Source organism: Camellia sinensis, chromosome 11 (genome assembly GCF_055761805.1).
Source record: "Camellia sinensis isolate YWXY chromosome 11, ASM5576180v1, whole genome shotgun sequence".
In the NCBI taxonomy this organism is placed as follows: domain Eukaryota; kingdom Viridiplantae; phylum Streptophyta; class Magnoliopsida; order Ericales; family Theaceae; genus Camellia; species Camellia sinensis.
Genome location: NC_138971.1, coordinates 172,111,503 through 172,132,424, shown reverse-complemented (window position 1 = coordinate 172,132,424; position 20,922 = coordinate 172,111,503). Strand labels below are relative to the sequence as shown.

The 20,922-nt window shown below is 33.7% G+C and overlaps 1 long non-coding RNA gene and 1 pseudogene across 9 annotated transcripts; one reads left to right on the top strand and one right to left on the bottom strand.

Annotated features, from left to right (window-relative positions):
• Positions 1-2,451: 2,451 nt before the first annotated feature.
• LOC114320818 (uncharacterized) lies at positions 2,452-8,034 on the bottom strand. Of its 8 annotated transcripts, XR_014344981.1 has the most exons (9): positions 7,711-7,964; positions 7,167-7,278; positions 6,987-7,098; positions 6,765-6,825; positions 6,506-6,600; positions 6,304-6,416; positions 3,819-3,979; positions 2,871-2,948; positions 2,452-2,687 (listed from the first exon to the last, which is right to left on the bottom strand). It is a non-coding gene; the product is annotated as an uncharacterized LOC114320818 (long non-coding RNA). The 8 variants fall into 8 exon arrangements; XR_014344980.1 differs by having other exon boundaries at positions 7,167-8,010; XR_014344982.1 differs by having other exon boundaries at positions 3,819-6,416; positions 7,711-7,981.
• Positions 8,035-11,341: 3,307 nt separating this feature from the next.
• Positions 11,342-12,559, top strand: LOC114320817 (putative mannitol dehydrogenase; annotated as a pseudogene). Its single transcript, XR_014344974.1, has 3 exons — positions 11,342-11,623; positions 11,835-11,988; positions 12,303-12,559. The product of XR_014344974.1 is annotated as a putative mannitol dehydrogenase (transcript).
• The last annotated feature ends 8,363 nt before the right edge of the window (positions 12,560-20,922 follow it).

Below are 20,922 nucleotides of genomic sequence, written 5' to 3'. Positions count from 1 at the left end.
AATGCTTACTATTTTCCGTATTTGCTAATATTCACAAAATAATAACAATATTTAAGCTATTTTTGTCTCGTCAATTATAAGCAAAAGACGCATCAAAAACTTTAGCATAGATTTAAAAAAAAAAAAAAAAGTTCTCATAATGTCTAGTATTAATTTAATTAAATCACTATTAATTATAAATTATTAATTATTTACTGTAATTCTTAAATTTTTATTCTAATTTTAATTTAATTATATTTTAGATCACAATTAATCCTAAATATTTAACTATTCATTGTAATTACTAACTTTTTAATCTAATTTTAATTTAATTATATTTTAATCACAATTAATCCCAAATTATTAATTATTTATTATAATTTGTAACATGTTAATCTAATTTTAATTTAATTACATTTTAGATCAATTCTCAATTATTGTTTATTTTATATTTTATTTAATTATATTTTAAATCAATGCTTAATTATATTTTATATTTTAGATCAATTCTTAATTATTTATATTTTTTATTTTAATTAACATATTAATATAATTTTAGGTTTTGAGAAAATGAGGGTAAAATTTTCTTTTTGTTGTATTAATTTCATTCTAATTTTTTAGAAAATAAAATCTACTCTAAAAAATGTTTTTGGTTATATTTGAACGATAGGGGATAAAATGCTCTAGCCCTAAACCACAAGAGGGTAAAATAAATTTAACCCAAAAAAATGTAAGCAGCTCTGTAAGGTGTACCAAACAATCCAATTGTGTGGTCCTATTTAATCAGAAAGATGGTATTTATTGATCTTAATCGAGCATGGTGGTTTTGTGTGTTGTAGAGCAACTGGGAAAAAGACGTAACGTTCAAGGTGTTATATTGTGGGATCTGTTACTTCGACCTTCACGCTATCAAAAACAACAATGATAGAGACCACTAATTTTGGAGCTCTAAAAGACCACTAATGACATGACACTCAATAAAAAAAGAAAAAAAATACAATACCAAGGCCAAAACATCAAATCATTCCTGGTGGGGCCCACTGCCACATCATTAGTGATAGCACTAATTAGTGCTCTCACTCATTTTCCTATAAAAAATGAATGGGGGCAACACCAGCTATCCTTGCCTTCCTGGGTGCAATTGCAGGCACTTTCTCTCAATCTTCCTTTATATATATTTATATATACAAGCAGAAATACATATAAATATTCTGAAACGTTACTAACTTGCTAGGCATAATCTTGTTTTCATATACAGTAGTATTTTTTAAAATATAGACTATAATTGTGATTTTTTTGTTCTAAATAAAAAAGATAAACTTTATCTAAAATACCAAACAACCCAAGGGTACTAGAGTTTGTCATTTTTTGTGTTTTGTGCATCAACTTCTATATTTGGTGTACCTTAATTAGAAAGAAGGTATTTGGTTGGATTATGAAATTCAAATCAATAAATAAAATCTAGGGTAAATTACAAATACATCTCCTGAAATTTGTTTAAAATACGAATTATGCCCTATAGTTTGAAAAATTACAAATACCTTCCTGTTAGAATTTTTTATTTAACAGAATTCACTGAAAAAATGAAATTTATAATTGTTCACATATACAATTATAAAATTATCTGAACTATTAATCAAAATAAAATTTTAACATTATTAAAAATTATTAATTAACTTGATGATTTATTAATAAAAAGACATATTTGTTATGAAATTAGAAACCTTAAAGGCATAATGTAATTTTTAGAACTACAGGAAATAATTTGTAATTTAAGTAAATCTCAAGAGGTGTGTTTGTAATTTATTCTAAAATCTAATATATGAATAGACATGAAAATGTTTACTCGGAACTGCCTAATTAACACAAGCTGATATATGCCAATTGAATTGACAAATGCAGGCATGAGATTGTGGGTGTAGTAACTGAGGTAGGTAGCAAGGTACAAAAATTTAAAGTTGGAGACAAAGTTGGGGTAGGATGTATGGTTGGATCATGCCACTCCTGCAACAAATTAATCATTAAAAGTCTATTTTTAATCAGTAAAAGTTATCTGCGACTAATTTTTCTTTTTTAGTTGCCAAAAGGTAAAAGTCGCCAAAAGTTGAAGAATCGCCGACTTACAATTTAGTTGCCAAAAAGTAAAGAATTGCATGATTTTAGTCGCAAAAGTGTAAAATTTGCCGACCAATTTTTTGGTCGCCAAATCTCTCTTTTTTTTTTTTTTTTTTAAACAATCAATTTTTGTTTATAAACATTCAATCTAATATCAAACAAAATTTATTCAAACAATAATCAAATTCCATTTAAAATAAAGATGAAAATATGTAACCATATTGCAGCACAGGACATATTCAAGTCAAATTTAATTTAGTAAGTATGTCTTCTCAAAAGCTATATCCTCTTTGAAGTCCAACATGACAAAAGAAATTGATATGAATAATTGTTACACCACACCACTATCAGTCAATATATATATACTATCTATCCTGTTATTAACTTCCATTTGAGTCTCAAAATTGGAGTCATATGTTCAAGTTATTACAACTAAAAACTTGAGAAAAGTTCTTTTATGAAAAATATACAATCCAGATAAAATGCTAGTAAAGTCAAAATTTACAATGTTGGTGTTCACCACTATACAAGGTACCGGTCAAATTCCAATTTGTTACCATGGAGATATATGTTTCTCAAATCCAAGCTTGCATCTGATCAATACACATTATGAGGGGAAATAGATCAGAACACAAAGTATCCAATTTCTAGATCTTTCTTTAGATATAAAGCCTCAAGCAGAGCAAAGAAAAGGCAGACATTGCAAATAAATAATGAAAACTTAATAAAACAGCAAAATAATTCAATGCTGGTGTTCACTATTCTAGAATGTGTACCTTAAATCTTCTTCTTAGGTTCCTAGAAAAGTTGAATGCTATGTATGTGGGCTAAATCCAAGCTGCCCGATTTTCATCCTACCAAACAAAAAAAAAAAACAGAGCAAGCAATTTTCTACTAATTTATATCTTTACTTTGGCATTCAAATAACAGTCCAAGCACATAACCCTATCAGACACCATACAAAAGCTAAATAAATTTGTATTTAATCACTACCTAGAGCTGTTAATATCAAAATGCAGCCTTATGTCATATATATGGGGAATTCAAGAAATGGTGATGGATGAGGCAATGCCACTGTTGCAGAGTAAGCAGCACATCTGCAACTATTATCATCCATCATTCCAAGGTTGTTAACCTTGTGATCTTTTTACAATAACGAGAACTAAAAATTTGGATGCATTAATCAACTAAACACATTGCAAACAACTCAAAAGATGAATTTGCATCTTGCAAAGTGTATAATTAAGGAAGACACCTTGCATGAAAAATTAGGGTCCAAAACCCATCCCCACAAACACAACTATAAAATCTCAAGATTTCACATCATGAGAACTCATAAGCACAACCATTCCAGCAAGAAGTGTTGCCTTTGAACAAAAGAGCTGCCAAGAACAAAGTTCACGTGGCATGTACTCTGAAATAAAAGATATTTCCATTTTTTTTTTTCTTCTTTTTGAGTTGGTACAAATGCAAAATCCATGCACACAAAGAACAACTCCAAAAGCATAATGTTTCTTTTTTCATAAACATATCAAATGCACTGAAAAAACAAAATTAAAAATAAATAAAAAAGAAAAGGAAGCAAGGAAGGTAGAAGCTTGTAAAATTCAACAAAGAAAATGAAATATGACAGCTACCCTTTAAGAAATGTGCTAAATATTGAAACAACTACAATTGTATTGAAAAATAATCACCAGAACAATGTCATGGATAAAACAGCTCACCTTGAGACAGTAATTTCATAGGGAAAGGAGACACCTTCAAGATTCGGTATGGGTGGAACGTGATCTTTTTTCTCATTCACAAATTTTATTATCTGAAATAAAACCTCACGGAGAGATGCTTCAAGTGCTGCCCGCCGATGACTTCTCTCATCCAGAGCACTCTTTGCCATCATTCACAGGAAAGCATACATCTTTACGAGTTATTACTAAAACATTAATAAAAAGAGAGCAACGCACTGCAATGAACGTACCTCCCAGGTCTACTACTAATTTGGAATGATGAGAAATGACAACGAAATGAATCAAATAATCATGCATTGTTCTATTACTTCAATTTTCTGCTACCATATAATTTGACAATCCATGTTAGAAGCTTAAATTAGTTGATCATTTCAACTTTCTGTTACTTCAACAATGTCAATTGTTACACAGTGCCAAATGCCAATGGGCAGGGGTCACTTTCTGTTTTGATGCATTTCAAATTTGACAATTTATTTAGTACAAGCCTTTCTATAATTTGACAGCAGATCTTTGAAGTACTAGAATGAAAACAAAAAATCAGCAACAATGACAGCTAAAAGAAGTTCAGCTAACATGGATTGCTCCACCAATAGCAAGAAATGACAACGAAAGTTGAACTCCTAATCACGTATCATATGGAACATTTCAAAACTAATCACATTTTTCTCTAGTCTCTACTATAGGAGATAGCTAATTCATAAGCATTTCATGGTGAATCATTGCAACTTCTAGCTTTAGATTTTAGTCCAAGTGAGATGAATCAGTCCAATAGTTTTATCCGTGGGAGAAAAAAATACAAACCTAATTTCAAAATCTTTGACCATATAATATACATAATTATGTAGAGTACTAGAACTATGAATCAAATATTTAGTGAAAGGTTTAAAACTTGAAACAACAGTGTTTTACATGTTTATGAGTTCATAGCCCACGAGGTTAATCAATCTGTTGCTGACTAGTGAACAAAGGTCTGTTTTGGTGAGTATACAAACATATATATATTTATATGTATATGTATATCATTTGTTTTTTTTCTTAGTGGGCTCGTTAATCAAGCTTCAATTCAATCATCATAAAGGCACTAAGTAGTGATGCAGAGTGATATCAAATTAAATGGATTGAATTAGGTGTTCAAGTTTTTGTTTGAACATTTCATTTTTATTAGGGATTATTAAAATTTACACTTAAGTGAATGGCCATTTAATTGCACTTAAGTCAATTAAAAGCTTAAAATTAGTTTAGGGTCATCTTATTATAAATATTTTTTTTTTGGTATGTGAGAATTTCATTAAAAGAAACAAAGAATACAAAAATCAAGGGAGGCATACCTTTCAAATACCAAAATCAAGAAAAACACGAAGCACCTAGACTAATGAGGAACAAAAATTCTCTTAGAAATCTACTAGTTTTTACACAATAGCAGATTAGAGTAAGATTGCTTAATAGATGCAAACTGAGAATATTTAACTCTAATATCAGAATTAATCTGATTCATCAAATGTGTAGGCCTATGACATCCTTTGAAAGCCCATGATTTCTCTCTTGCCAGATTTAGGCCTCGTTTGGCAACAGGCCGATTTAGTCAAAAAGCCAAAAAGTTACTAAAAAAGTCAAAAAGCCAACAACCCATACCAAAAAGTCAAAGATTCTCTTTTCTCTCTACTTTTTGCACATCTTTTCGTAAAAAGTCAAAAAGTCATCCAAAATATACTAGTTTTTTTTAGCTCATATTTTAGCCAAATAGCCAAAAAGTTACTAAATTAGCCTGTTCCCAAACGAGGCCTTAGTATACCGTTGCAACCTAAGCAATTTTCCTCACTATATGGAAAAAAAAATTCCCACTAAATTGGTTAGCAATCCATGATATCTAATTATCCCTAGAATGTTGAGCCTTAGAAAAACAACAAATCTGCTCCCAAATTCCCACTAAATTGGTTAGCAATCCATGATATCTAATTATCCCTAGAATGTTGAGCCTTGACATTTGTAATCATTTGGTGATGAATCCTTCCATTGTAATTTATCCTAGTCACAAAATTCTTAAAAACATATTTGTGCCCGAATGTGCCATCAATAAGAAAGAAAGATTTTATTTTTATTCTGCCTAAAGCTCACAATGCCGAGCTCAAAAGCTCAACCATTTCAGGAGCACCAACTATAAGTAGATATTTGTAAAAGATCATACACAGCAAGAATGACTCTACAAGAATCAAGTAATACCCCTTTAAACCAAGAAATCATGAAAGGTGAAAAAATAAGAGACCATTCCCAAATGAAAAGAAACTGAACCAATTAATGAAACTGCCACTACAAACAAAAAAATCCCCCTATTTAAGAAGCATCCACTAAAGAAAAAGCATAAGCAAAAATAGTTACTAAATTCAGCAGAAATTGAGGAAAAAGAGCTCTGACAAATACAATAGTTACTATCCAATATAAAGCAACAAACTTCACAAAATAATACCAGAGTGGCACCACAACCCCAACTGAAATTTCCTGGAAGCCGAACCCAAGTAGTCCATCAAACTTTGCCACTACAAATGAAAGAGATCCTTCTCTTGTAGCCTCCATGAACACCTGAAAAATAAAGCATGTGTGTCTATCACCAAACGCAGAGTGTGGAAAACCAATTCCACATTAGAACTCAAAACAAAACAGGAACTCACTTGATCTTTGACCACAAGACTGCCGACTTTCACATTATCTTGACTAAGGAAGCCAGAAACTGATCAAGATCCATAATGTATTGCAATAGATTTTCCTGAATCACAAATCAACAAAAGCTATTTCAACCTAAATCTGATAATAATCTCTAGATGTCACATGCTTTCGTATGTTAAACAATTTGAGTTGGGACTCAATAATGTCGAAGCCAAGCATTTATCAACATTACAAAAATAAAAGAAAATAGAATAAGAAATGTACCAATTTTGTGATATGATTTGGACTTGGAGTGCTTGTACTTAGGATGGAATAAGCAAGCAATCTGCACAAAAAAATAAATAAATAAATTGATTTAATAGGTAATTATTTTAGCAACTAAAGAGCATGTCAAAACCAATAAACAGAGAGCCCCGAAAGGATAGCTGAGCCTCATTTCAGAGAATTCCCTGGTTGAATAATGACCAAAAGGTAGGCTCAATGTACATTCAGTGTGCATGAAAAGCAAGCAAACGTTGGATAATTGAAAGAACAGGGACCCAGAATCCATAATCCAAACACACTCTCTCTGCGTCTCCTTTTGGTTCTTTAAAATTCACTGTGGATACATTGAACAGCAACGAAATGCAGAAAGAAGAGAAGAGAAGAGAAAAGATGAGATTGTACCGTGGATTGTTGTTGCCGCCGCAACCAGGTCGAAGTCTCCAACGAGAGAGATTGAAATGTTGGAAGTAACATCAATGCCATTACAAACAAGCAACAAAGACAGAGCTAGAACCTGAGAGATCAACCAAACTATAACTACAAAAAAGGGGGGGGGGAGGGGTTTTTTTTTTTTTTTTCCATCAAACTATAAGAGAAAATCAAATATCAAATCCTAAGGATCTACTGAGCCCCAAATCTACCACTATTTACCAAATAAGTATCAAAATACTCAACTGAGAGTTCCAAAAATCCAAAACCCTAGAAAGCAAGAACATAAGGTTGTGAACCCTAAATATTCAGCAATCCGAGAAAAATCAAACTAAAAGACATTTTGACTAAACCACAGAGGAAACAGAGAACGAGAATGACTTATTCAAGAGAGAAAATGAAGTGTATGAATCATTCAAGCAAAGCGCTCAAAGAATCTAAAGTAAACTATGTGGAGAAACCCAAAAAAAAAAATTTGATAAACTCCAATCTAATGAAAGACGTATTTAAACTTTACCTTCAATCGCAATGAGAGAGAGAGAGAGAGATTCGATCCTACCGAAAGGAGGAGGAGAGTGTCTCTAGAATGAACTAGATCGAAGTGCCCAAAATCTGTCTTCGAGCCCTCTCTCTTCTCCCTCTCTTGTCGACTTTGAAGGCAATTTGGAAGCGGCTCGACGGGGACCCGACCTCCGACCCCGATCACAATGATTTTTTCTCGAAAAACATTTTTGTGGAGATGGGGATGATATTTAAAATTAAATTTTCGATTAATTTCGGGTTAGGGACGGTGATAAGTGCCGAATTCCCGGCCCCGGCCCGTCTCTCTCCCGACGTATTATATATATATAATATAATATGCTTTCTATTATATATATAATATATTGAGGCTTTATCTCTGATTTGGCTTCATCTTTTTCATTAATATCTACTCACTCTCTCTCTTTCCTTTTCTCTCTCTCTTTTCACCTCCTCAAGGCTGTATTACACTTCACTGAACCCCTCCTCTCTCTCTCCTCTGCTCTCTCTCACTCTTACTGACTCTCACTCTCGCACCTCTTCTCCTCACCATCGCTGTCCGCGACGTCTTCTCCTCAGTGCCGCCGCCGCTGTCCGCGAGGCCAGAGTCGCCGTCCAGCTCGTACCTCTGCTTCACCTTCGTCGACTCTGCACCTCGGTCCAGCTCGCACCTTTGCACCGCGGATCTGAGATCTATTGTTGCCGCTTCACCTCCTCTGTCGTCCATCACCGTGAATCTGAGATTTGTTGATGTTGAAATTTTGTTGATCATTTTATTAATATGAGATCTGTTGATGTTGTTGATGAAGATTTGTGTTGTTTTTTTTTTTTTTTTTTTCTGGCCGGGGAGTTTTCGGGGTCGGGGAAACTCGATCCCCGTTAGGGAACGGGGACGGTGACTGTGATAAGTTCCCCGTCGGGAATCGGGGCCGAGGACGGGGAAAATTTCAACCTCGGGGATCGGGGACGGGGAGGGTGATCCCCGGCCCCGCCCCGCCCCGCCCCGTTGCCATTCCTATTTGAACCGTCTCTAGAATGAACCAGATTGAAGTGTCTCTTTAGGGTTTTGCTTCTGCCTTATTCGAATCAACAAAGAAAATAAAATGTAACAATTTTTTCCATTGTCTTTGGTTTAACAATTAAAAAAATAAAAAACTTGGTTGCCCTCTTCTCATTGATGTATATGTTCTTTTTTCTAATGTATATTTTTTGGGGATGAATTGGGGCCAGAAAATTTTATTTTGGCTCCTTTTTTTTTAACATATAATTCACGACATGTATTGTGCGTCGTAAAAAGATAATCAGTCTATTTGGTTTGAATTTTCTAGATTAAATTTTTTGAAAATTGAGTTTTTTTTTTTTTGTAGTGAATATTTTTAAAATTTTAAACAATTTTTTTATTTTTTAAATGCACCTTACTTGGATGTATCTAAAAAATAAAAAATTTGTGAAAAAATATTTTAAAAAATTAATAAATACATGAAAATATAAAAAAATGTACTGAATTCTCGTTTTTTTTTTTATATATTTTTGGTATTTAGTGAATTTTTAAAAGGTTTTTTTTCACAATTTTTTTACTTTTTATATATATTTATATTAGGTATGTCTAAAAAGTGAAAAAAAATTGCTTAAAATATTTAAAAAATCAATAAAAACAAAAAAATATGAAAAATAAGAAAGTAGAATTTTCTGAAAATTATTTTTGGAAAAATGGAACCAAGCAAGATGATAATACTTTTAACGGTAGGCGATGGGTGCGTCGTAAAAAGTACAATACTTTTAACGGCGAGCGTTGTGTGCGCTGTGAAAAGTATTTCATGGCTGACGTATGTGTGTCATGTATAGTTGATATATTAATGGCATGCCATATGCATGTCATAAAAAGTTTTATTATTTACAACAAACATTGCAAGTTGTAACAAAATTATTGTTACTACCATTTACGGCCTACGCAATAGACACTCCGTGGTTGGAAAATTATTGACGACGTGCAAAAAAAGCAAGTCGTGAAAATGAGAAACTACGGCGTGCATTTCTTGTATGCCGTTGATGTGGTGCCGTAAAAAATCAGTTTTGTTGTAGTGACAGCTTCTGTGCACAAGTTTTGTATACCCAACAAGACCATGGTCTATCAAACACAAAGTAATCATTGAACATATATATTTATATATATATATATATATCATACAAATCATACAGATTAACCAACTAGTGGCCTACTCTGATAATAAAACCCCAAAACTCCATGAATTTCACAATAAATAGTACACAAAAAGCAAAAGCTAACATTTTGGGAAAGCTCCATGGAGATTCAACCATTGATATACTCACAAACAAACATGTTGATACATATATGTATATATATATATATAGTTATAGATAATGAAATCAGAGTTGAGATCAGAAGTGTGAGCACTCTCACCTTTTAATCTATCAGGCCTCCATCACTCAGATCCTTCGCTTTTCCATATGATCTCTCTCTCTCTCTCTCTCTCTCTCTCTCTCTCTTTTTCTGTATAATGTCTGAAGTCTCTCTCTCTTCTTTCTCTCTCACTCTCTCTGTTTTTTAGGAGGAAAAGAAAACAAAACAAAATTAAAAGAACACAAATCATACCTGGACTGGCGGTCACAAGTGGCAATGCAAGAAAGGAGGCATCGGAACTGGTGGTAGAGGCAGAACAAGGGACAAAGTGAATGGACATTGTGGCTAGGGTTTCATTGCCGATTGGAAGTGAGAGAGTGACGAGAGAGAGAGAGCAAATCTGGCTATAGGGAGGAAGAGGGCCAACGATGAAAGAAGAGGAAGCATACAAATAAACATATATTAATTTTTTTTTTGTTTTCCTAATACAAAACAACGTTGTTTTACAATCGGCGACGAAATTTTTTCAAGTCCCGCCTCCACGTTTCAAATTTTCCTCCCAAACTTTTGGTGACCAAAAGACCAGATTAGTCGCAAAAAAGGTACCTTTGCCGACAAACTTTTTTAGTCGCCAAATCTCAATCAACGGCGACTAAAATACTAGTCGCTAAAAGTACTAATTTGGCGACTAATTTTTTTTTGGTTTTTGAAAATAAGTTTTTGGCGACCAAATTTTTGGTCGCCAAAGAAAAAAAAATATTATCTTCCATTTAGCAACTAAATTGTTTTAGTAGCCAAAACTCAATATACGACAACTAAAATAGTTTTGGTTGGGGAAAATAAGTTTTTGGCGACTAAAATTTTGGTCGCCAATTCTATAACCAACTTATTTTTGATCTTCCATGACCAACTTATTTTTTGGTCGCCAAAATATGACCTTCTGCGACCAATTTTGTAGTTGGTCACCAAAAGCATACCACTTTTTATGACCAACTCATTTTTTGGTCGCCAAAATATGACCTTCTGCGACCAAATCATATTTGGTCGCTAAAAATAATAATTATTCGCGACTAATTAATATTTGGTCGCCAAAAGGTAACTTTTAGCTACCAACTTTTATATTGGTCGCGGAAAGTGGTCGCTAAAAGCGCAGATTCTTGTAGTGAGTTGTGGTAATGATCTTGAAAACTACTATCCCAAAGTATTAGCCACCTACAATTCCATATACTATAATGGAACCCCAACCTATGGAGGTTACTCTGACGTCATGGTGGCTGATGAGCACTTTGTGATTCGCATCCTTGACAACCTTCCTCTTGATGCTGGGATCACAACTTATAGCCCTCTAAGATACTTTGGACTAGACAAGCCTGGTATGCATGTGGGTGTGGTTGGTCTTGGTGGGCTTGGCCATGCAGCTGTGAAATTTGCCAAGGTTTTGGGTGTTAAAGTAACAGTGATCAGTACTTCTCTTGCCAAGAAGAAGGAAGCTGTTGAAAGGCTTGGTGTAGATTCATTTTTAGTTAGTCATGACCCAGATCAAATGTAGGTAACCAATTTTTTTTTTTTTTTCTTTTTCAAGTCATGGATACACTTTAAAAAGGGAGAGAAAAGAAATTTGGATACATTTTACCCTCTACCCCACTTTAGTGTGACTCATTTATTGGGTGGCTCAAATTTTTATTTTTTATTTTTTTAAAGTTAAGAATCTTGATTAGATACTTATTTTCTTGTTGATTTGATATGTTGGATGTAAATAGGTTGCTATGGGCACAATGGATGGTATTATAGATACTGTTTCTGCACCTCACCCTCTCCTACCATTAATTGGTCTGTTGAAGTCTCATGGAAAGCTTGTCTTGGTTGGTGTACCAGAGAAGCCACTTGAGCTTCCAGTCTTTCCCTTGATCATGGGTAAGCATTAACATAGCTAATTTGTTTTGAGGAATGTGTGTATAAATAAACAACACTTTTATACACATAGAATTGAACCGTAAAAAATACCAGACATTCATATACACCCCTGTGAGTATTCGGTATATTTTTTATGATTAGATTTTGTGTACCTAACTTTTTTCTGGCATAAATATATCAAAAGGCTTAAATTAGTGTATGTTGTTTCATGCGTTAATTTTTAAGATGTCATGCTCATGTTTCTGCCTCTTTAATTTTTCTTGGCTCTTTGAATTAGAAATGATATGTTATAACACACAATGTTTAAATGATAGGGAGGAAGATAGTGGTTGGGAGTGGCATTGGAGGCATGAAAGAGACGCAAGAGATGATAGATTTTGCAGCAAAACACAACATAACGGCTGACATTGAGGTGATACCAATGGATTACGTGAACACTGCAATGGAGCGTCTTGCGAAAACCGATGTTAGATATCGATTCGTGATTGATATAGGGAATACATTAATGCTGTGTTTGGTTGGGGGATTTGGGGAGGGATTTGAAAAGGGAAAGGGAAAAGGTGTGTGAAACTAGGTGAAATATAGGTATGTTTTATTCACATTTCACCTACCTCTACCTTTTCCTTTTCCTTTTCCATTTCCATTTCCCTTTCCAAATCCCTCCTCAAATCCACCAACCAAACACAGCATAAAATCACTTAATCTTCTTGGCATGTGACTTTGAATTTTACTTGTATTTTAAGAGTGTGTTGTGTTGTTGGATATAGATATGCAGGGATTTTAGAGTCTTGAAATTTTAAACTTAATTTGCCTTGTATTGTTGTTGTTGGGATTTACTTCTTGGCACTCAAATTTTCAACAATGTATTAAATATCATTTTCAATAAACTATATATTGTTAATTTTGTCAGAATAAGGGTCTGCAATTTATTCTCCAAAACAAAATTCATTTACTTACAATTCATATACAAATCCCAGCTTTTTCTAGTTGAATGTTGATGGAGTGATATGATGGTGTTGGTATGGGGGTAAAAGAGAGGAATTTTTAAGCATGCTTGAAAAATAGGAAAGAATCAAAACTCACACCAATAACTCTTGATTTTTTTTTTATTATAAATAATTCCTAAAATTATTCCAAAAATTAGCAACTATGAGAGGAACAATGGCCACAGTTCTTATGTCGATCAAGTAATTAGTTAAACATGATTGATCCCGGATCTAAACACCAATCAAATGATTTCCGGTAAGTAAAATCCCTTCCCAAATTGTATTCTTAGGGTTACAAGGGATGCCATATTTATTTTATTTGAATTAAAAGAAAAAAAGAGTACCCTGTAAAACTAACTGATTAGTCCTTTCTCTCCAAAACTATACAAAATAAAAGTTAACTAATTGATTTAGATTATATTTATCATCTTTTTAAAAATAAAATAAATAAAATTATTCACTTATTTTTTTTTACACGTCTTTTTTATAAATTTTTTAAAAATTACTAAAATAATTAATTTCTAAACGAGTTTAAGTTTCCAAGTTTGGAAAGCTGGCTAAAAAATGTAATACATCCAAATATTATTCAATCTGTGGGTGTTGATTTCCGACCACACAACTAAAAGGAGAACTCAATTAGAGAGCACCGGCATAATAGATTACGCCTAACAACTTGTAACAAGAAGACAAGAATACCGTGGTGGTTCGCCACTCAGGGGCACTCAGACGATCAAGTTAGTAATCAATATCTCTCAAAGATAGCAAATTATGCTTAAACTCACAAGAAAGAATTTACCTTAAACCCATGAGAGTGCCTTACTTTTATAACCAGCAGTGACCTGATCCCTTTAGAAGCCATGCTTCAATGGACTTGTAATAACCCGACCCTCGTACATGATTCTGGTATCTTTTCAGTCCTCTATTCTGTGTTTTTGAATGCTTATTGTGAAATTCTATGTGAAATTACATTGAATTAAATGAAACTTGGAAATATGGATTTCTATCTGTTGAATAAGAAAATTATCTGTCGCACTTAAATTGTTTGAATCCGGAATTGGAAGCCTTAGGGACTTAATTTTCGGAAATTGATTTGACATTTGAAATTTGCATGATTTTTAAGCTATAATGAGATTTTCTGTGTAATTTCAATTTGGGATGATTAAACGATTAAATTTTGTTTTATTCACCTTTTATATATATCATATATATCTAAATCAAAGCTTGTAGATATCTTTGACTTGAAATATCTCCTGTGTGTAACCTAGAAGAGGGAAGTTCGTGAGAGTAGGAGAGAAAGTCCTTCAAGTGAAGGATTTGGGAAATTTTGTGAAGATTGTCTAATTTGAACTTAAGGTATGAAGAATTCCTTTATATAAACTCTCTCTTGATCTTGGGTTAACATTCTCCTTTTGTTTGGAAAAGTTAAGGTAGATGTTGAGGGTTTTATGTGATGATTTATGTTGAAGAACCAAATTGAGTTATAGGAGGGGAATCTACATCTTGCTTCCTTGCTACCTCATGAGAATACTCAACTATGTGTTTGAATTATAAGCTTAGATGGCTCTATATGTATGTGTTTATGTAAACCCAAAATAATGAGAACTTTGGAAAGGTTATGGTTGGTTTTGTGTATGGATTCCAATGATTGAGAGTTTAAGGAGTGTTGTGATTAATTTGTTGTGTGATTTAGCACTTTATTTCGATGTTAAATCTATCCATTTTGAGACCTTGTTTTGTGTTTTCAAAGATGGAGTTTCGTATGGAAGTGAGCTGCCAAACAAGGGCCAGACCGCACGTGCGGAGAAGAGGAAAAAATTTGGGAAAGCATACTGTTTTTGGCCACACAAGCGGTGGAGGGGGACCGCACTGCGGTACATGTCCGCACGAGCAGAGGGTATGGCCGCACGTGCGGCCCAGGTCGGAAACCTCGTTCACTTCGTTTTACGTGCTTAACCCTCAGCTCTTTTCGGAATTTGTGTTTGATACCTTTTGATGATTGTACATGCAATTGAAATGTAATAACGTAAGAAATGGTTTAAAAGAAGAAAGAAACTAATGTGTGTTATCTATATGTGTAGGACACACCACAGGAGGAACCACCGCTCCGCAACAACACTGTGAGTAATAGTGCAGGAATCGCACATTTGATTACCATTAATAATTCTTTTGTTTAACGTTCTGCTCTTCACAAGTAGTTATGTTAATCGTATGTTGGGAATCAGTGGGAACATTACAAGATTTTGGGTGTGCATTGGTATGACTCTGAACCTCCTCTGTATTTTGGTTTGACTAATGGTTGTTGGTAATGTACCATCCTAAAAATTACCTATGATTCCGTATCAAAATGTCATACAAGGTATTAAACGATGAAGCTAGTTAATAGAAAGGAATTGAGTATCAACGACATTGTTATGTGACTCATGTTGTGATAGAATTGTTCTGACCTATTGATATGCTGGTACCTTTACCTTCAGATTATTGTTAATGTTAAGGTTCTGCTAATTACGAGACAAGTATGCCGACTTTCAAAGAACCATGAGGAAATCTAAGTGCATCATTGCACTAAACGTTTTGTTTGCTACGGATAATGAATATGAGCATTATGTTATCTGCTAGTTAATAGTATTGAAACATGATAAGCACATGAGAGGTATATGCATTATGGAACCGTGGTATGTACATATTTCTAGAAGCGTTCACTCTGTAAAATATATTTACCTTTTTGCGAATAATTATCAGCAACATTCTGTTAAACTGATATTATCTATGTTAATTCACGTGAATAAAGGGAAGAATGTGTGTATGTTCTATATGATTCTGAAGTTAATCTGTTCTGATATATTCTGGTATGGAACAAAGTGCTACACCTTGGTGGGAGCCACCTCTTGAGTCCATACATAGATATTTCTGGGCCGAAAGGCTGTTCTGTATATTTCTGGGCTGAAAGGCTGTTCTGTATATTTCTAGGCCAAAAGGCTGTTCTGTATATATTTCTGGGCCAAAAGGCTGTTCTGTATATATTTCTGGGCTGAAAGGCTGTTTCGTTATTTCTGGGCCTATGGTTGTTTTGTATCTGAAGACCTATGGCTGTTCTAGGCTTAAAACCACTCTGTTAAGAAAACTGGATCCATGGCTATTTTGGAATAATTACAAAATGAAATCAATCATATGCCTCTACAGTTTTATGCTTTATTATTCACGTTAAACCTTACATTATTTATGTACTATTATTCACTGAGTTTCACTCATTCTGTATTTTGTCTGTTTTTGTAGGTAATCAACTGAGAGGCTAGTCCTAACCCTTAAGATTCGTCTCCCTCTTGTCAACCTCGGTGTGTCCAGGCACTAACTGAAGCCTGTGCATTTTGTAACGTGTTGTTAGGTTTTTGGGATTTATGCTTCGATTATCTTTTGTTAATATGTTTTGTCATACACCCAATTATGGGCTGAGTCGATGTATGTGTGTATATTTCTTGTATACTATTTATTTGATATGATGTTGTGATCCTGGCATAATAGTAATAGCTCAATGGCATAGAATTTTTTGGTTATCAGGTGCTTCCGTTTAGGCCTCATGCGTTACGTATATTGGTTTTTGTTTATTTCTGACGTGGTCATGTCCAAAACTTTTAGGGGCGGTTTTGGGTTGTAACAGGACTCAGGCTTAATGCTCATCTTGGAACCTCATCTAGATAGAAATAAACTCTTCTTGAGCCTTATCTTTATCCAGAATGAGATCCTCCTTTATTCTAGGACTCTTGTTCCTTATCTGTTTATCTCGGATTCCGGTATCTTCGCAGATGGTCTCGGCCTAGCCAAGATCATCTCGGCAACATGACCAAGCCACGTGGCACCTCGGCTGACACTCCGGTGTCACCTTAGCCACATGCTACCATCCACAAAATACTTCCTCACAACTGCCTCTAGGTTCTGTTACCTCGGCCACCTAAGGTGATGGAACCTACATTGTTTATCAATATAGCATGTCGGCTAAAATTCATTATTCTCTTCAACCGAGATCATATCTTCGTCGGCTTCAAGTAAACTGAGATTGCTCCTCTAACCGAGGTTATGGCCTCATTATTTCAAGAATTTCAAGAACTTTAATTTTGCATGAGCTGTCATGCACAGTCTTTCCAACCGTTTCATATACGTGTCCTTTCTTTAATGGTTCATACCTGACACGCGCTATCAGGGCGCGTCACTGCTACCCACGTTGCTTGACAGGCACATTGTTCAAGGCACTTCATTTCATTATTGCCACCTTTTCGTATTTTTGACAAAAACTCCCTCTCTCTCCGTCTCTTCACTTTTGCAAAATCAATTTCCCTCTTGTTCGAGATTTTCTCTCTCTACATTCCACCATTTTCAAGTTTTCTCGAGCTCCTGCAATTGTTGCATTCACCTCCTTCGGCGAGCTGTCATTGTTTGCTTCCGATCGTTCACGTGGCCTGCCTCAGGCGACCCTCACCCCGGCGTTCAGTTCTTCGGCTTCACTTTGTAAGTTATTAGTTTCTTTCTCTTTAATTTCAATCTTCCACTATCCTCTTAATATGTTTCTCCTGCCATATGTCCACACTGTATTTGTTGCCATTTGAATCTATATTCGTGGCTGTAATATGTTTTTCCTTGCCTTTTGATTCATGATCTTGAATTTGTAAATTTTTGATTTGCCTCAATGCTTTAGACGTTGTTTTGCACTAAATCTGAAATCATATATGTGTTGCTATTGAATGCTTTAATCTGTCATTGTCTTTGATTATTTTGTTCATGTGTTTCTTGAGTGTCATTTGCACTGTTCTTGCTATATCTGTGTTGTTTTCTCTATGTTTCTGCTTCGGTTTAATTCTTAAATCTTGCTTACCTCTGATTCTGAATCATGTTCCTTTCTATTTTCTTGCTTGTTTTTAGATCTTTGTCATTTGATTCTTGTTTTTGTGGTTCTAGGTTTGAGATTTGCTTTAAAATCCATACACTTAGGAAAAACTGAAACAAATTTCCCCTTAGGTCTTCAAAATCCTTGCCCTAGTGCCTTTAGAGTTTAGCTGAGGTCTTTAACCCTTTGCCAAGCCGTTTATTAACACTTTGTTTACCGAACCCACTTTAACCGAGATAATGGGCATGTCTAGGTAGAGAGTAGACACCCCTTCCAAACTAGAATACTTTAGGCAAGAGTTTTCCATTCTAGCCGATGCTCAACTTCGGTTGGCTGGAGAGGATTGACTCTATTATGCCTGGAAGGGACTACATGCCCTTTCCCATAGTCTCTATAGTTGAGGGCAGAGTCAGGTTCCCCTTAGATACCCTTTTTAGGGAGCTTCTCCATTACTTCAAACTGAACCCTATGCAATTAGCTGTAAACTCCTTTAGGATTATCAACGGTATTGCCGAGTTGGCACACCGGCAAAATGCCAGAATAACCCTATTCGACATCCAGTACTGTTACACAAGTACAACCTTAAGACTAACTCTAGCTACACGTATGACCTCAAGCCAAGATATAACTAGTACAAATTGATAGCCGACATTCCAAACTCAAATAAGGGCACGGCAGACGACTATCTAATTGTCTTGGGTAATTAGGAGTTCGCGCCAGACGATGAGCTCCACCTCTTCCCCTTGCGTCGTGATGTTTTTAAGAATGACAAGTGTAAGGACTTAGTTCCCCTCCAAAGTCCCTTCTCTGCTACTCTATTTAGCAATCTTTCTATTACTTTGTTCTAACGTTTACCCTTTGCCTTTGCAGCTCTCTCTCAGCCAGAAAAAGAACTTCCGCCAGACTCATATTCCTAATGCCGACCTTATCCGACTTCTTCTGTGAAAACCCGCATTTAATTATTCCTAATAATAATAATAATAATAATAATAATAATAATAATAATAATAATAATAATAATAATAATAATAAATTAACTAATTAACTTTATCCAGAGTTTATTTGAGATATATATTAGTGTAAAAGTTAGTTTTAAATTAACCTAATTTAATCACTAACGAAGACATTATTAAGAATAATAATTTTGTGGAGGTTTAATGTTTGTTGTTTATAAATTATTTTGATAAGGATTCAATATGATAATTATTTTTACTAAATACCTTAGTTAAAAATCTTAGTGTATCAATTTTAAGAAACTCACACAAATACACAAATATACCAAAAAAAAAAAAAAAGAAATTGATTTTCGGTGGCATGGGATGCCACTTGTTTATTTGCATGTCAATATAGGAATTAGACCTCATTATGCTTCTTGGAATTGGAAGATTGGATTAGACCCAGAGAGAGAGAGAGAGAGAGAGAGAGAGAGAGAGAGAGAGAGAGAGAGAGAGAGAGAGAAGGCTCAGCTTGGTTCATCTATATATACATATGCACATTTACTTCTTCGGATCAGTGAGGAGAATAGAGGTAAAAAAACAAAAAAGAAGAAAATTCTGTGAGCAACAAAGCAGTAGGAGAAGAAGAAAAGTAGAAGATTAAGGAAGCTAAAATTTTCTACCATTTCATCATCCTATTATTAAGCAAGAAACCCTCTCATTTTTTTTTAATTATATTCATATGATAAAATAACTAAGTTATAAATAGAAATTTTTATATATGTGTATATAAATTTTGTGATGTGTATATCAAATATTTGAAGATATTAAGTCTTAAAGTCATGGTATTATTGTGGGAATAGGCTTGCATGTATAGTTTATGCCATTAAAAAGATTATTGAAGATTTTATTTGGCCTTTAAATTTGTCATAAAATTTTTACGAATTTTTAGAAAATTTTATACTCAAAATTTGAAAATGATTTTTTCTACAAAGTTGTTGGGAATGATGTCTAGTTCATCTAGGAATTTTTGCAACAATTATTGAGCTTTGTACGAATTTATACAAAATTTTAATTAAATCTAAAACTGTAAGACATATTTTACTATATGTTTGAAAATTTATTAAAAATTCTATATTAAACCAAATCTGGTAATTTCTAACTAAAAGATGAAATTTGAGAAGTCTAGTTTCATAAAAAAAAATTAGATTATGGAGTTGATCTATGAATTTAAGTATAGAATTAATTTAAGAAAATGTAATAAATCTGTGTCATAAATTTCTGGGAATTTTACAGAATTATTTATAACTTATTTTTGGGAAATTATTTATGAAAAATGACCTAAACATGTTTATTGAATATTCTATATATTTTCACGAATTTTAGAGTTGTATAAATAATTTATTTATAATTTTTATTACCTAAGGTGTATCCTGAAAATTTCTCGGCAGGTTTAAGATCATTACTTCAATTAATTAGTTGGATAAAAAATTAATTATTGTGTTTGTCTAATTCGTTAAATATTGTAAATTAGTAATCCATGTATGGGTGTATTGTGGTTTATTTAATATTGTGGTAGTCTAATCTTGTAAATTAAAAATCCATGCATGTGTGTGATGTTGGAAAAAATGGTGTTTTATATGGCTTATTTTGGGTCAATTTTAAGGCCAAAATTAAGTGGGCCCCAAACGTCTTTTGGGGTGGGTCCGAAGAGGTGACGTTTTCCTTGCCGCGTGGCAAGTCACACGGTGAAGACGGAACGCCAAAACCATTTATGAGTGAATGGAAAGTTGACGTCGTTTTCGAGTTTAACATTAATTTTTGAGACAAAATTCATTTGAATTTTTTCAATAAAAAATTATTATGGGAACTTAATTTTAAATAAATTTATTTTTGGTTTCCTTAAGTGGTTTCCTAAAATTGATTAAACTGTTTAAAATAGTTTAATAAAAGCATTCCAACAGTTTTGAAGCTGTTACAACCAACGGATCCTTTTTTCAAATGATTTGAAAATTTGGTCTTAGCAACGGTCAAACCAACTATTCAACAGTTATCTGTTTGAATAGTGGTTGCACCTGTTCAAGTTATTGTGCACCTTTCCACTTCTATTTGATACATGTTCGGGTCAAATGTTTGC